At 37.9% G+C, this 17,359-nt stretch overlaps 2 pseudogenes; one reads left to right on the top strand and one right to left on the bottom strand.

The window, feature by feature from the left end:
* Positions 1-4,696: 4,696 nt before the first annotated feature.
* Positions 4,697-5,189, bottom strand: LOC131753603 (transcription factor BTF3 pseudogene; annotated as a pseudogene).
* Positions 5,190-7,811: 2,622 nt separating this feature from the next.
* LOC136793886 (tigger transposable element-derived protein 1-like) lies at positions 7,812-9,797 on the top strand (annotated as a pseudogene).
* Positions 9,798-17,359: the final 7,562 nt, after the last annotated feature.

Below are 17,359 nucleotides of genomic sequence, written 5' to 3'. Positions count from 1 at the left end.
GTATTAAGAATTTCTTGATTATAATGTTCAGTTTATCAATTTTTGTGGTTAATAATTTATGTGTCCTATTTAAAATGTATCTCCCTATTTCAAGGTCAAGAAGATAGTCTCCTATTTTAACTTTCTAAAACTTTATTATCTTACTTTTCACATATAATTGTATCATTTTCCTGGAATTGGTTCTTGTGTATGGTGTGAGTTGGGGATTAAGTCTCATTTCTTTTTTCCTTGTGAATGTCAAATTGCCCAACTTCAATTATTGAAAAGTCTGTGCCTTCCACACTGCTCTTCAGTACCACCTTTCTCCTATATCACATATCCATATATGCATGTTTCTCTTTCTAGGCTCTCTATTCTATTTCATTGGTCTATAATTTTTTTTAACATCTTTATTGGAGTATAATTGCTTTACAATGGTGTTTTAGTTTCTGCCTTATAACAAAGTGAATCAGCTATACATATACATATATCCCCATATCTCTTCCCCTCTTGCGTCTCCCTCCCTCCCACCCTCCCTATCCCACCCCTCTAGGTGGTCACAAAGCACGGAGCTGATCTCCCTGTGCTCTCCCTGTGCTATGCGGCTGCTTCCCACTAGCTATCGGTTTTACATTTGGTAGTGTATATATGTCCATGCCACTCTCTCACTTTGTCCCAGCCTACCCTTCCCCTTCCCCATGTCCTTAAGTCCATTCTCCAGTAGGTCTGTGTCTTTATTCCCATCCTGCCCCTAGGTTCTTCATGCATTGGTCTATGATTCTATCTTTGAGCCAGTACCACTGTCTTAATATCATAGCTTCATATTAACACTTCATATCAGGAAGAGCAGATTCTCCCACCGTGTTTTAATTGACTCTCCTGCCCACCTGCATTTTCATATTAATCTTAGAGTCAGTCTTTGAATATCCACAAAAAACTTGCTGGGATTTTGATTTGAATTGCTTTGAATCTGTACGTCAATTAGGTCCCTATAAAATACTGAGTCTTTCAATCCATGAATATGACACATTGTTAGAAATCAGGATAATGGTTATTGCCTGTTTTGTGTTTTATATAAATGGATTATTTTATACTTGTTCAATATTAGGTTTGTGATGTTTGTTAATTTTGTTGCTTGTAACTGTAGCTTTTTTATTGCTGTGTATTATTCCATTGCATGAATGAATATCCCATAATTTCTGCATTCATTCTATTGTTGATGGTCGTTTGTGTGGTTTCCACACAGTTTGAAGTCAGTATGAACAGTACTGTTAACAACATACTTGTTCATGTCTTTTGATATACATATGTTCACATTTCTTGTAGTGTATATAAGCCACCTGATCTTTAAGTTAAAATGGAAAGTGCTGTGCCGGTGACTTCTTCCTCTTCTGGTCCAACAGTCCATCAACTCTACTGGTCCAACAAACCATCAACTCTATCATGTATATAATGCTTATTTCTCCTAAGGGGTATTTTTCTGGACCTCATTTCTTTTTCTTTGGTTCCTTTCTCAGATGTAATGTTTGAGTTGTTTGGTATTTGTCCCTGCAAAAACCCATCTCATCTTCTGCCTCTCATTTAACAAAAAGTCCCTTGGGATCTCATAAATACTTTTAAGATTTGATATTTTAGCCAGGCATTTTTAAAATTATTATTTTATTTTATTTATTTTTTTATTTATTTATGGCTGTGTTGGGTCTTTGTTGCTGCACGCGGGCTTTCTCTAGTTGTGACGAGCGGGGGCTACTCTTCATTGCGGTGCGTGGGCTTCTCATTGCAGTGGCTTCTCTTGTTGTGGAGCATGGGCTCTAGGCGCGTGAGCTTCAGTAGTTGTGGCATATGGGCTCAGTAGTTATGGCTCACGGGCTCTAGAGTGCAGGCTCAGTAATTGTGGCGCAAGGGCTTAGTTGCTCCATGGCATGTGGGATATTCCCCAACCAGGGCTCAAACCCAAGTCTCCTGCATTGTCAGGCGGATTCTTAACCACTGTGCCACCAGGGAAGCCCCTACCCAGGCATTTTGAAGGCTTTCAGTGGGATTGTTGGCCTAGGTGTTTACCTTCCCATACTACTGGAAATAGAATTTAACATACATTTACTAATCACTTACTATATATCAGGCTGTCTTCTAGGTTTAGGGATATGGTATTTAAAAAAACAGACAAAATCTCTACCTTCATGGGGCCTACATTCCTAACCAATATCTCTACAAATATTCCTTCTGTCCTTTTCTCCCTTTTCTCCTTGTGTTCAGCTTAAATGTATGTTAGACGTCAGTCTTTCCTCAGTATCTTTGAACCTACCTTTTGCATCTCTGTGTCTCCATCCTGAATTATGGATAATTTCTTCAGATAAATCTTCTAGTTCATTAATTCATGTAATGGAATCACATGTTTTCCCCCTCAGTGAATCAACTTTTATAAATACAGATGTTCAAATCACTATTATTTTATTTTGTTTATTATGTACATATATATGTGCATATGTGTGCAAACACACACATATATCTATAATCGATCTGTTAAAAATCCAATTTAAAATATTTAAATGATGTATGAATATGTATTCTCACTCATGATAAGAAGTATTCCTAGAGAATGTTACATAAGCTGCATATGCTTGTGTGACAAGTACACAGCAGCCTCATTGCCAGCTACCACTGAAGTTTTACTTGTAGTAGGTTTGGCTATAACTACGCATTTTTTTCTGGTTGACTCCAAGTTCACAAAATTTTCATATATCTTGTTAAAAGTTTCTTCACTTTGAAAATAAATGTCTTAGATATCATCAAATCAAATATGGCAAACAAGGAATAAATAATCAAAAAGTCAGTGCAGTGTGTAATTTTATCCAAAAAGAAGAATTCACTTAATCCCTTCTCTCATCCAGTTAAAATACCTTTTACTATGTAATGATGCTGCAGACATTTAAAAAAATAGCGAAAATCATAACAAATACCTGTGAACTTATTATCTAGCTAATAAAATGTGTTCCTAATTTCCCTTCTCCCACTACCAAGAGTCAAGTTTTAAGTTTTTTACTAAGTTTTTAAAATATATTTTTTGAGCATGTTAAGATTCATCACTTTATAATATCTTTTAACAAGGGCACTTTCTCAGCTTGCCTGTCATTGAGTGACCCCAAATTAATTCATCTCAATGATTAAACAAATTTTCTCCACTATTATGTGAACCTCACCCGTTTTCTCAGGCAGTGTCGAAACTGACCTTAAGTAAATTCATATACGTAAAATTGATGGGTCAATGAGACCTTTGAGGCATATTGGAAAATTAAACAAATTTATACCCCTACCAACTATATATGAAATTGTTTTTCTCCTTATATCCATATCAATTCTGAGATTTGTCAACTATATTCTTTTTTTTTTTTTTGGCAATCTCATTAATAAAAACCTTGTACTGATTTGTATTTCTTTAATATAAAGAGTGAAACATATTTTCTAGTACATTTATAATTGGGGAATTTATTTAACATTTAATATATTTTCATATGGTAGTTCTGTTTTTAATTTTTTTTAATTTTTATTGAAATATAGTTGATTTACAATGTTGTGTTAGTTTCAGGTGTACAGCAAAGTGATTCAGTTATCAATCTATATAAATATATACTTTTTTAACATTCTCTTCTATTATAGGTTATTACAAGATATTGAGTATAGTTCCCTGTGCTATACAGTAAGTCCTTATTGGTTATCTGTTTTATATATAGTAGTATGTATATTTTAATCCCAAACTTCTAATTTATCCTCCCACCTCTGGTAACCATAAGTTTGTTTTCTATGCCTGTGTCTCTATTTCTGTTTTGTAAATAAGTTCATTTGTATTGTTTTTTTATTTTTATCTTAAAATTTTTTTTATTTTTTAGTTTTTTTTGGCCATGCCACATGGCTTGCAGGATCTCAGTTCCCCAACCAGGGATTGAACCCAGGCCACAGCAGTGAAAGCCTGGAATCCTAACCACTAGGCAACCAGGGAACTCCCTGTATCATTTTTTTTTAGATTCCACATGTAAGCGATATCATATGATATTTGTCTTTCTCTGTCTGGCTTACTTCAGTTAGTATGATAATCTCTAGGTCCATCCATGTTGCTGCAAATGGCATTATTTCATACTTTTTTATGGCTGAGTAATATTCCACTGTATATATTACATTTAACTTTTAATTTATCTGAAATTTATTTCATTGTTAAAAAAACAGGTGGGGATCAACTACTTTTTTTCCCCAAGTTTCTGTTAGTTGTCCCAGTATAATTGATTGGATAACCTTTGTCTTCCCTATATTGAAATGCACTCATATAGCAAATGACCATGTGTTCCTGGATCTATTTATGGACCCTAGTCTATTCAACTGAGTGCTGTATTATATTACTTAAAGTTATTTTATAGTAGGTTTTAATATCTTTTATCTATGGTAAATCCTCCCCCAATTATGCATTTTTTAAAAACTAAGTGACGAACTTTATTCACTTTTGTTTCAAACTTAATTACCAGGCTTCTACAACTTAATTAGCTGCAAAGAATGAATTGTGTATAAGCAAAAACTGAAAAGAGCTGCAGTGTCCAAGGGGCTTGGGCTTTAAAATATTAGAAATCTATATTTTATCAGACCCAGGGACAAAGTTTTAAAAAGTAGTCTTAATGTAAAATAGCAGCACCCAGTAACTTCAAGTTTCATCTTCAGAAGTTGACTCAATTCAGTTTGTCTCATTCTTGAAAGCCTCAGCAAAATTCTCCGTAAAATCTGGAATTTCATCATCACCATCCCCTCCAGTAGTAAGCAGTGCTTTTCCATCCACAGATTATTTTGGCAGTGCTTCAGCCAGTTGTTTTAAACTAGTCAGACTGTCTGCATCAAGCTGGTTTAAGATGCCAGGTAACATTTCTGTCAGCTGCTTTGTTCCAGCATGGTCAATAACAGTGAAAGTGTTGGCTGCCAGTGATACTTGAAATTTATGGTTGTTAATGTGCATCACACTAACTTTTCAATACTAGAGATGTTGTTTACCCCTAAGTTTCTTTAAGTTCTTTAAGGAGAAGCTTGTTTGTTTGTTTGTTTGTTTGTTTTAAATCATCTGTTGTAGCTGTTCTATGAACCAACTTCTTTCTGTGAGCAGTTCCTTTCCCACCAATGTTCACTTGTGCTTGCAGTTCTATGAATTTCTTTTGGTTCATGATAGTTTCTTTCATCTTGTGGAGTGGAAATGGGGCCCTGTGGGGGGGCCAGGTCTGGCGCTCAGGGGGTCTCAGGCAGACCAGCTGGGATTAGGGACACTCATGGGGTGCCCCCAATTATGCTTTTCCAAATTTCTCAAAATATATATTTATTTTTAATGAAAACTTTAGAATCACTTTTCAAGTTCCCCCCAAAGTTGTAATTTGATTGTGATTGCACTGACTTTATAATTTAGGAATAATCAACAACTTTGGAATATTGGGTCTGTCTAAACAGAAACTAGTATGCCTCTCCATTTATTCTGTCATCTATTTTAGTAAAATTTTATAGTTTTTTTTTATACAGGTCCTGCACATTTTTATTAGGTTTAGCCACAGGATTTGTGTGCAGGTATCCTTTTTAATAATAATTTTTCCCTTTTCTGTATTTCCACTTAGTTGTTGTATATAGGAAATTTTGGAATTTTGTTTCCAATTTGCAGGAAGCTCTTTTGTTTTCCTCTTGTTGAAGTAGAGACTTCTGTGTCTCTGTCCACACCCCCCCAGTCCCTCCCCCACCCCATAGTTGATTGGATCCTAGCTGAAAAGATCAGGAAAGGTACTTCACCAGTAAGACAAGAAAATTTATTTTTGTGTAAAATTTATTTTGGATCTATAATATGTTTACTGATTTGAATAAGGCTTATTTCATTAACATGTAATTTCCCCCCTGTAACTGTTACTAACAATGTGCTCTGTTGAATCTCTCTCTGGTATCAGGTTCTCTTTAACAATTCAGTCCAATTTCATAACCTTGAAAAAACACCTTTATTGTGAAAAGGAGGGACAAAAAGTGTTTAAAAAGCTTCTCTGACTGCACCTTGTTTTATAGTTTTGATTTTGGAACCATGTGAACATTTCATATAATTAAAAAACTTGGATCAAAAAGGAAAAAAAAACTCCTACAAATCTGAAACAAATGGATACAAATGAAACTAGGAGTATATAAAATTGATAGTATAAACCACACAGAAAAAAAAAAATTTCAAATGACATTAAAACTCAAATTTTAATGTAGCTCCATGGTGAGATATATCCCAAAGAGCAAAAAGAACCACATTGAAATATTCAGTTGCAATTCGTAGTTCTTTTTTTTTTTGCTTTTGTGGTATGCGGACCTCTCACTGCTGTGGCCTCTCCCGTTGCGGAGCACAGGCTCTGAACGCGTAGGCTCAGCAGCCATGGCTCACAGGCCTAGCCACTCCGCGGCATGTGGGATCTTCCTGGACCGGGGCACGAACCTGTGTCCCCTGCATCGGCAGGCAGTTTCTCAACCACTGTGCCACCAGGGAAGCCCTTTTTTTTTGACCACACAGCTTGTGCAAGTGAAAGCATGCAAGTGAAAGCTTGGAGCCCTAACCACTGGACCTCCAGGGAATTCCCACAATTGATAGTTCTATTGTTAGTAGTAATACTAGTATTGTTGCTTTGAAACTACTTTACGCATAATATACATTATATATATATGTTATGTATATGCATAATCAAATATGTAATCATGTTAATGTCATTAAAACCAAGATTTTCAGTGTGGAAGCAAAGAGATACAAATATAATAATTGATGATTTTTTTTTTTTTTTTTTTTTTTTGTGGTATGCGGGCCTCACTGTTGTGGCCTCTCCCGTTGCGGAGCACAGGCTCCGGACGCGCAAGCTCAGCAGCCACGGCTCACGGGCCCAGCCACTCCGCGGCACGTGGGATCTTCCCAGACCGGGGCACGAACCCGTGTCCCCTGCATCGGCAGGCGGATTCTCAACCACTGCGCCACCAGGGAAGCCCAATAATTGATGATTTAATTTTTCACTTGAATTGGAAATATCCATATGAATGCATGATTTATTTTTCTTTCTGAAATTTACATATTTCCTAGTTTTATTTACTGAGAGGGCATAGAAATAATGACAGTCTGGTAGAAGTGAGCATCCCCAGTGCTGATCATAGTCTCTAAAAGCCATTTCTCAACAAAAGGAAGAAGGATTCCTTGAAAAAAAATGGCTGATTCTAGGTCTGGAGCAGGAAATGTACCAGATGAGCTTGATACCTCTTGCTATGCCAGAAAGCAGGAATGCTATCAATACCACTGGGATTGTGTGGATACAGGGGTCAACTTCAAGGAGTTCACATTGGCCAGATTTGGGACAATTTGAGCCTTGAATACTGCAATGTATAAAGCATAACGTATACAGGCATACCTCATTTTATTGTGCTTTGCTTAATTGCGCTTTGCAGATACTGTGCTTTTTACAAATTGAAGGTTTGTGGCAACCCTGCGTCAAGTAATTCTATTGGAACAATTTTTGCAACAGCATTTGCTCACTCCATGTCTCTGTGTCACGTTTAGGTAATTCTCACAATAATCCAAACTTTTTCATTATTATTATATTTGTTGTGGTGATCTGTGATCTGTGATCTTTGATGTTACTATTGTAATTGTTTTGGGGCACCACGAACCCGTGCCTATTTAAGATGGCGAACTTAACCAATAAATGTGTGTGTTCTGATTGCTACACCTGCTGGCCGTTCCCCTGTCTCTCTCCTCTCCTTCCTATTCCCGGAGACACAACAATATTGAAATTAGGCCAGTTAATAGCCCTACAATGGTCTCTAAGTCTTCAAGTGAAAGGAAGAGTCCCACAACTCTCACTTTAAATCAAAAGCTTTGTGAACAAGGCTTGTCAAAAGCCAAGACAGGCCAAAAGCTAGGTCTCTTGGCAACAAACAGCCAAGTTGTGAAGGCAAAGGAAAAATTCTTGAAGAAAATTAAAAGTGCTACTCCAGGGAACACAAGAATGATAAGAAAGCAAAACAGCCTGACTGTTGTAATGGAGAGAGTTTTAGTGGTCTGGACAGAAGATCAAACCTGCTACAACATTTCCTTCTGCTAATCCAGAGCAAGGCCCTAACTTTCTTCAATTCTAGGAAGGCTGAGAGAGGTGAAGAAGAAAAAAAGTTTGAAGCTAGCAGAAGTTGGTTCATGTGGTTTAAGGAAAGAAACTGTCTCCATAACATCAAAATGCAGGGTTAAGCAGCAAGTGCTGATGTAGAAACACTAGAAGATCTAGCTAGGATAATTGATGAAGGTGGCTACATTAAACAACAGATTTTCAGTGTAGATGAAACAACCTTCTCTTGGAAGAAGATGCTATCAAGAACTTTCATAGGTAGAGAGGAGAATTCAGTACCTGGCTTCAAAGCTTCAAAGGACTGGCTGGCTTTCGTGTTAGGGGCTAATGCAGCTGGTGACTTTAATTTGACGCTAATGCTCATTTACCATTCTGAAAATCCTAGGGTCCTTAAGAATTATGCTAAATCCACTCTGCCTGTGCTCTATAAATGGAACTACACAGCCTGGATGACAGCACATCTGTTTACCACATGGCTTACTGAATGTTTTAAGCCCATTGTTGAGACCTACTGCTCAGAAAAAGAGTCCTTTCAATATATTACTGCTGTTTGAAAATGCACCTGATCACCCAAGAGCTCTGATGGAGATGGACAATGAAATTCATGTTGTTTTCATCCCTGCTAACACAACATCCATTCTGCAGCCCATGAATCAAGGCATAATTTCAGGGACTTCCTTGGCGGTCCAAGTGGTTAAGCGGGCTTCCAATGCAAGGGGCAGGGGTTCGATCCCTGGTCGGGAAACTAAGATCCCACATACCACAAGGCACGCCCCCCCACCAAAAAAGGGGTAACTTCAACTTTCAAGTCTTTTTTTTTTTTTTTTGGCTGCTCAGCGCAGCTTGTGGGATCTTAGTTCCCCCACAAGGGATTGAACCTGGGCCCTCGACAGTGAAAGAGCAGAGCCCTAACCACTGGACTGCCAGGGAATTTCCCATCAAGTCTTATTATTTAAGAAATACATTTAGTAAGGCCATAGCTGCCATAGATAGTGATTCCTCTGATGAATCTGGGCAAAGTAAATTGAAAACCTTCACCGTTCTAGCTGCCATTAAGAACATGCCTGACTCATGGGAAGACATCAAATTATCAACCTTAACAGGAGTTTGGAAGAAGTTGATTCCAACCCTCACGGATGAATGTGAGGGGTTCAACACTTCGGTGGAAGAAGTCACTGCAGATGTAGTGGAAACAGCTCAAGAACTAGAATTAGAAATGGAGCCTGAAGATGTGACTGAATTGCAGCAATCTCATGATAAAACCTGAATGGATGAGGTCTTGGTTTTTACGGAGGAGCAAAGAAATTGATTTCTTGAGATAGAGTCTATTCCTGGCAGAGATGCTGTGAAGATTGTTGAAATGACAACAAAGGATTTAGAGTATTACATAAACTTAGTTGATTAAGCAGCAGCAGCGTTTGAGAGGATTGACTCCAATTTTGAAGGAAGTTCGACTGTGGGTAAAATGCTATCAAACAGCATTGCATACTACAGAGAAATCTTAAGGAAAATTCATTTGATGCAGCAAACTTCACTGTTTTCTTATTTTTAAGAAATTGCCCCAGGCACCCACAACCTTCAGCAACCTTCACCCTGATCAGTCAGCAGCCATCAACACTGAGGTAAGACCCTTTACCAGCAAAAAGATTATGACTTGCTGAAGGCTCAGATGATGGTTAGCATTTTCTAGCAAGAAAGTAGTTTTAGTTAAGGTATGTACATTGTTTTTAGACATAATATGCTATTGCACACTTAGTAGACTACAGTATAAAGTAAACATAACTATTGTAGGCACTGGGCTGGAGGGCTTAAGGGAACACTACCTTATCCATCACAAATCTTTATGATTTCAGTTTGTTCCCTCAGTATTTTCCTTGTTTCTGTAGGTTTGAATGAATGGTTTTTAACCTCCGACCCATATTTTCAATTGAAAATAAAATGAAAAATTAGTACACATTAGAAAAATAGTCAAGTGAGAGGGGGCCAGGATAGTAAAAACTGCCCCTTGAGAATGGTAAAGAAAGCTTCATGAGCCTCGCAGAATTCAGACTCTGTAAGGTTATCACCCAGCAGTCCATGTCTCTGTTGAGGAACTTTGGTGTGTGAGAAGCTCTCTCTCTCTCTGTCAGAGGCAATGCTGTGTAATCATTATTCCTGAGCTGACAGGTAGATGAAATTTTACCCCCCTCCTCCCACTTGCCGTTAGGTGGAGCCATGTATTTAGTTCTGGCCAAAAAAATGTAAAAAGGAATAATATAAACCACTTGCAGACCTGGTCTTTTTTTTTTTTTTTTTTTTTTCCGGTACGCGGGCCTCTCACTGTTGTGGCCTCTCCCTTTGCGGAGCGCAGGCTCCGGATGCACAGGCTCAGCGGCCATGGCTCACGGGCCCAGCCGCTCCGCGGCATGTGGGATCTTCCTGGACCGGGGCACGAACCCGTGTCCTCTGCATCGGCAGGCAGACTCCCAACCACTGCACCACCAGGGAAGCCCCATACCTGGTCTTTAACAGCATCGAATGTAGCTCTCCAGCTCTTTTCTCCCATCACTGAGGCCTTGGATACCTCATATTCCAGATGGTGTAACCACTGGTTAGCTGCTATTCTTTTAAAAAATTCTTTATGAACACACAAACAAAAACCCTTTTTTGAATTGTAATCACCCAACTGTAGTGAGAAATGACATTTGGTCTTGAATTCTAGATTCATATCAAGGCTACCAGTGAGTGAATCACAAAGCCAAAGTTGTACTTTTTTGAAGGAGGAAGTGGGGTGAGGGTAAGAGGAAGGATAAAGGCCATGAAGAATGATAATCAAACAGAAGACATTTGTAGAGTGATTCATTACTCTCCCAAGAGTTCAGAGGGATATCTTTGAACTTTGTCTTGTCCAGCTGAGACACAGAATCATACACCTCATAGTTACATTAGTGACAATGTCATGGTCTCCCATAATGTTGTTTCTAAAAATGCACATGCTTAAAAGTTCAAGGGTCACAAGGGCTTCTAATGCTGAAATGTGCAAAGGTGCAAAATTTCTGCACTGCTGCCTTTGGGAATGAGATATTTTAGATGGCGAGAATAAAAGAAAAAATAGAAAAAAAAGAGATATTTAAGATGGCATAGGTATGAGATCTTGAAAATATTAGAAGTTAAAATAGAATCAAGGTTAGTCATAGTACTTAATGGTTGTAAAGTGAATTTTTACTTTTGTAGTTATTTGCAGGAAACTTAATATCCCAGCCAAATTTTGCTTGCCCCCAAAATTACTTTCAAGATAGTTCTTTTTGCCATCAGTTCACACATGTGTAAAGGAATATAAATTCATTTTAATATAAGTTCAAGAAAAATGTCCCTAGAAAAGTGATGGCAATTATTTCCCAGGATCTTATAATATGTTCCAAATACAAATATCTGTTACTCAATTATTCTCATTGTTAATGAAGTTGACTGAGAGTTGATATCAGATGTTCCTCCAGTTATAGAAGACTGGTTAGTCCAGAGGGGTAACTCATGTAGAATGAAACAATTATTAAGAACAGTAAAGTTGATATAATAGTGGAGACCCTTTGGAGTTTCCTTCAGAGGTATCAAGATGTACAATGTTGTGAAGTGAACAAGGACATAATTAACACGCTTTTAAATTTTATAACTAGAAAGAAAATTTGTCATTATAAACCAACCATAATAATCACAACATTCAAATAATTCCAGAAATTTCCAAAATAGAGTGACATGTGAAGATGAATTCCCAGTATCTCTTTCATCACATTGTAGGAGATAAAGAAACAAACAAAACATAATCCCACATGATCCAGGAAAAAATCACAAGTTATCAGGCTTCTCAGATCCACTGGCCTGGATGACATCATGCCACATATTTCTGGGATCTCAACTAGCAACCTTGCCCCACAAAAGCTTTATAAATCAGTAAAAATTGCCCTGGATCCTATTGATTTGATGTAAAGTAAAATATTATTTGGTGGAGGAAACATATACTTAAGAAGGTTGTTCTGTGAAATCCTGCTGTAATGAAAAATGTAGACTCATATAAATCATAGATGGTAAACAGTGTTTGAAAATAGTTTGTCTTTAGGAAATGTAAAATAAACTTCTAAAGTGATAGTAATACAAAATGTTTGAGGCATTTGTTATGTGATTGCTTTCTATGAAGCTAAGGTGAGCTCAAGTCATGGTGACTCCTGAGGCTAAAAGGATGGGTATATTTAGAAGTAGAATTGTAGTGGATTTAGTGGATTAATTCTGGTTGGTGGGCAAAGTCTTGGAAAGAACCTTCTCAGATGATTTCTTGTTGTTTTCATCAGCAGCTATACATTGTTTGTTTGTTTGTTTTTAAAATTTTATTTATTTTTGGCTGCACTGGGTCTCCGTTGAGATGCGCGGGCTTCTCATTGAGGTGGCTTCTCTTGCTGTGGTACGCGGGCTTCAGTAGTTGTGGCTCACAGGCTCAGTAGTTATGGCCCACGGGCTTAGTTGCTCTGCGGCATGTGGGATCTTCCCGGACCAGGGCTCAAACCCGTGTCCCCTGCATTGGCAGGCGGATTCTTAACCACTGTGCCACCAGGGAAGCCCTGTACATTGTTAATAGAGTTTGATAAATTAAAATGGTACCATCCGCTTATTCTTGAGGTTAGACTGTACATTTTTGTAGTTGTTCTTGTTCATTCTTTATTTTTTTGGCCACTCAGCGTGCAGGATCCCCGACCTGGGAACGAACCTGTGCCCCCTGCAGTGGGAGCTCAGAGTCCTAACCACTGGACCACCAGGTAAGTCCGTGCTGTTGTTTTTTAAACTAAATAGTAGGCTTGTATGTGGTGAGTCACTGAGTGTTATCCTGTAGATACAGACTTAGTAGAAGGATAGACATGTGTGCTTGAATTAGGGCACCGCCTGTTGGATCCATTCCATCTCTAGTCCTTCTGCTCCATGAGGCCATGGGGCAGATGAGGCCAGTATTCATGGCCCAGAGCCAGGCTACACCCACCTCACCTCATTCAGCCCTCACCTGAAGCTGCAGAGACTGACGCTTCTGCTTTTCCCCCACTTCTTTTTAAAAATGTATTTACTTTATTTTTGGCTGCGTTGGGTCTTCGCTGCAGCTCACGGGCTTTCTCTAGTTGCGGCGAGCGGGGGCTATTCTTCATTGCGGTGTGCGGGCTTCTCATTGCGGTGGCTTCTCTTGTTGCAGAGCATGGGCTCTAGGCACGAGGGCTTCAGTAGTTGTGGCTTTCAGGCTCTAGAGCGCAGGCTCAGTAGCTGTGGCGCATGGGCTTAGTTGCTCCGCTGCATGTGGGATCTTCCCAGACCAGGGCTCGAACCCGTGACCCCTTCATTGGCTGGCAGGTTCTTAAACACTGCGCCACCAGGGAAGTCCCTTCCCCCCACTTCTTAACCTTCCTGTTGTTTCTCTCTTCCTTCCCTCCTTCAACTTTATGCCACCACTTCATCAGGAGACAAGCCTAGTTGAAGGACAGTTATGTAAAAGCAGGTGAGGTTGTTTGGCAGTGTATTTGAGCTAGAATGGGTCATGGAAATTACTTTTGTGAGAAACAATATTTTAAAATTCAGTTACTTTGTTTTCAAATGTATTTTAATTAAATTTGATGAGTCTTATAATTCATTTTGATTCTGCATTTCTTTTTGTATACTCAATGTCAGATTTGTGTGATCGATTTAATCCCTGACTAAAGAAAAAAAGTCACAAGGGATACATCTGTTTAAGCATTCTTAACTTTGGACTTGTAGAAAGTCTCAAAGGTAACCTTTATTGGAGTTTTGTTTTGCAAAGATTAAAAGATATTTATTTTGCTTTCAATGGTCTTATATATTTCAGTATCTTTCTAGTTTGCTAAAAGATTAATAAGCCTCATGAATGGAATTGGTAAAGTTAAGAATTCTACACATAGGGAATTCCCTGATGGTCCAGTGGTTAGGAATCTACACTTTCACTGCCGAGGGTGTGGGTTCAATCCCTGGCCAGGGAACTAAGATCCCACAAGCCACTTGGCATGGCCAAAACTAAATAAAATTTAAAAATAAAAAAAAGAGTTCTCCACATAATTCAGATAAAATAAGTTTTTGGCTTAAATGTTAACTTTAAAATGATTTTGAACTGTTTTGTATGGTACAGTGGTACCATAGTCATGGATACATGACTATGCATTTGTCAAAACCCATAGAACGGTATGCCACAAATAATTACTTTTACTGCACGCAAATTTTTAAAAATCAGCTTGAATGGCAGGCGAGCCCAAGATGGAATGTAGGCTATGGCAAATAAATCTAACTGTATTGCAAATGTATAACATAACCATACTGATGAGGATGGGGAAGAAAGGAGCTCACCTAAATAACTTTGAAAAAAGTGTTTTGATTAGATACTGTAAGGCCATAGACAAAAGACTTGTACACAAACATCTAAGTCTGATTGGTAAATTCATTTATCACAGGGTATGGATTACTAATTTTAGAACTACTTGGCATATATACTAGGGTCGAACATATAAGTAAATATATTGCAGATAATGAGGTTCTTACAGTTGAACTTACTGTTGAGTTCTTTGATACTCCTCCCTCCAGGAGGTAGAGCTAAATTCCCCTCTCTTGAAAGTAGGCTAGACTTAGTAACTCCCTTCAAATGAATAGAGTATGGAAGAGAAAAACAGTAACTTTACATTGGAGACACCTGGTAGAGACCACCTTATCCAAATAATCAGGGTTAACAATACCAGTAACTAGACAGATTGATATCATGTGTGCCCTCTGATAGACTGTGATGAGAAGAGCACACTACTCTGTGTTATTCTTCCCCCCAAATCTACAACCATGGTCTAAACATGAGAAAGCATCAGACAAACTCAAACTAGGGATATTTGAAAGTGTCCAGATCATGAAAGACAAGGAAAGAATAAGAGACTGTTACAGAAGATTGTCATAGAAGATTGAGGAGACATGACAACTAAATACCATGTAGTATACTAGATTTGATCCCTGGACAAAAAAAGGGAAATCCCAATAAAGTCTATAGTTTAATGTTTTGTGCTAATGTTAATTTCATATTTTTGATCATTGTAATAGTTATATTAGATGTTGACATTAGGGGAAGCTAGGTGAAGGGTATACAGGAATTCTATATTTGCAGCTTTTCTGAAGATCTTAAACTTATTTTAAAATAAAAAGTAAGCCTTCTGAAAACAGGCTTACATACAATTTTCCAAGACCACTGAATTTTAATTTTTTTTCTGCAAATAATTTGCATTACTTTACTTTTATTCACTCAGCACGTCCTAAACCAAACAGATTGTCTTCTTCCTCTCTTCCAAACCTGCTCCTCTTCTGTGTTCCTGTTTCGGTAAGTGGCAATACCACGTTTTCTCTCAGTTGTCCAACTAGGAAATTGAGAGTCATCCTTTCCTTTTCCTTCTCCCTCACTTCCCAATGAATTGATCAACTATCCTGAATATCTCCTTCATATTCTTAAATTCAGTTGTCTTTTTTGTCTTTCCCCATGGATTATAATCTCCCTGGGGGCAAAGCACTGTCTTCCTTGTTTCCCATGTGTTCCACATGCCTAGCACAGTGCCTAGTGCATAGCAAGCACTCAAAAGCTATTTGCTAAATGAGAGAATGAATGCATATTTTATTGTGCATTTCTATTTAATGGTATTTTCACATCCTCTTGTATCTACCATAGTGGGATGCATCCATATGTCTCCTTTATTTATTTATTTTTAATCTGTGATAATTGAGTTTTAGAAATCAAGTGTGACCTCCTCATTAACAGAAGTTTCACTAAGTCCAATCTGATGTTCTGATGTCAGGAGTCATGTGAGCTGGAAAGACTTGTGAAAGTCATTAGTGCAAGTCTCTCATTCCATGAACAAAAACTTTGAGGCTTCAAGAGGCTAAGTAGTGTGCCAAGTCCTAGCAGAGGGGGCATTTATTTCTATGTCCTAGAGAATCTGGAAGAAGGAGGAGAGAAAAAATAAGGAAAATTATAGCATCAGGCCCATTATTCTATACATCTTTGAAAGAAGTGGATAAAGTAAATAATAAATAATAATCACAAAGAATCTGTCTATTCATTCCTATGTAGAAATTTTATTCTATAATTTCTTTTAAAATTTAATTATTTTGGGGAAGCATAAACATGAAGTTGCTGATTTTTTTGTGAGTTAGTTTTTTTTTTCTTTTTGTTTTTGGCCATGTTGTGCAGCTTGCAGAATCTCAGTTCCCTGACCAGGCATTGAACGCAGACCTGCAACAGTGAGAGCGTGGAATCCTAACCACTGGACCTCTAGGGAATTCCCTATTTTTTTTCTTAAAGAAACTTGAGCTCATGACATTCTTAGGGACATGGACACTAAAATAGGCAAGAAGGAAAGAGTACATAAATGGGGAGAGGATGGCAGCAGGGAGTGAAGGAGGATGATTTTGGAGGAGATGGTGTAAGAGTACATAAAACTGGCCCATATGGGTTCTTAAAAGACATTCAGGCTATTGCTGACTGGAAATTAGTAGGATACTAAGTAATTTCATACCATTGCTCATTAACCTACTCATCTATTGCAACTTGTCAAGCATCCTCTACGCTATCTGGGAATCCAAAGGCTTTTCATAGCTTTGCTTGCTGGATATTTAGACTTTTACTGCTGCTACTAATATCAACCCAATGACAAAGATAAATAGGAGATCCAATTCTTTTTCTCAAAAAATTTTTTTTACCAAAGAGAAAATTTAATCAAAAGGATTACTTGACTCTCTTTTTGAAATGAGAGAAAGAGAAGCCGTGGAGCTACACAGCTGAAGATAGAACTCTGTTTAGTAATGTGGCATGAAGAATCTTGCCCTTGAAAAGGAATCAATTCATTTATTCATCATGAATGCATTCATTTATTCATTCAATAAAAAGTTGAGTGATGTATTCATTAAGTGATTTAACCTAAGAGACCTGAATAATGAGTTAGCAAAGCAAAAAAGTGAAGTTATATGATAAAAAACACAAATAACATCATTCTCTTCCTTAAAACTTCCTATGGCTTCCCACTACACTTAGAATAAAGCTCACATTCATTTCCACAGCCAAAAGTCCCTACATGATTGGACCTCTGTCTGTGTCTTCTACTTCATCTCTGACCACTCTCCACCTGCCTCTATGTTTCTTGTTTACATATGCCAAGTTAGTTTCCACCTTAGAGCCTTGTTTCTGACATACTAGAATGCAT

Source organism: Kogia breviceps, chromosome 3 (genome assembly GCF_026419965.1).
Source record: "Kogia breviceps isolate mKogBre1 chromosome 3, mKogBre1 haplotype 1, whole genome shotgun sequence".
NCBI classification, from domain to species: Eukaryota; Metazoa; Chordata; class Mammalia; order Artiodactyla; family Physeteridae; genus Kogia; species Kogia breviceps.
This window is presented reverse-complemented; position numbering and strand designations above follow the sequence as displayed.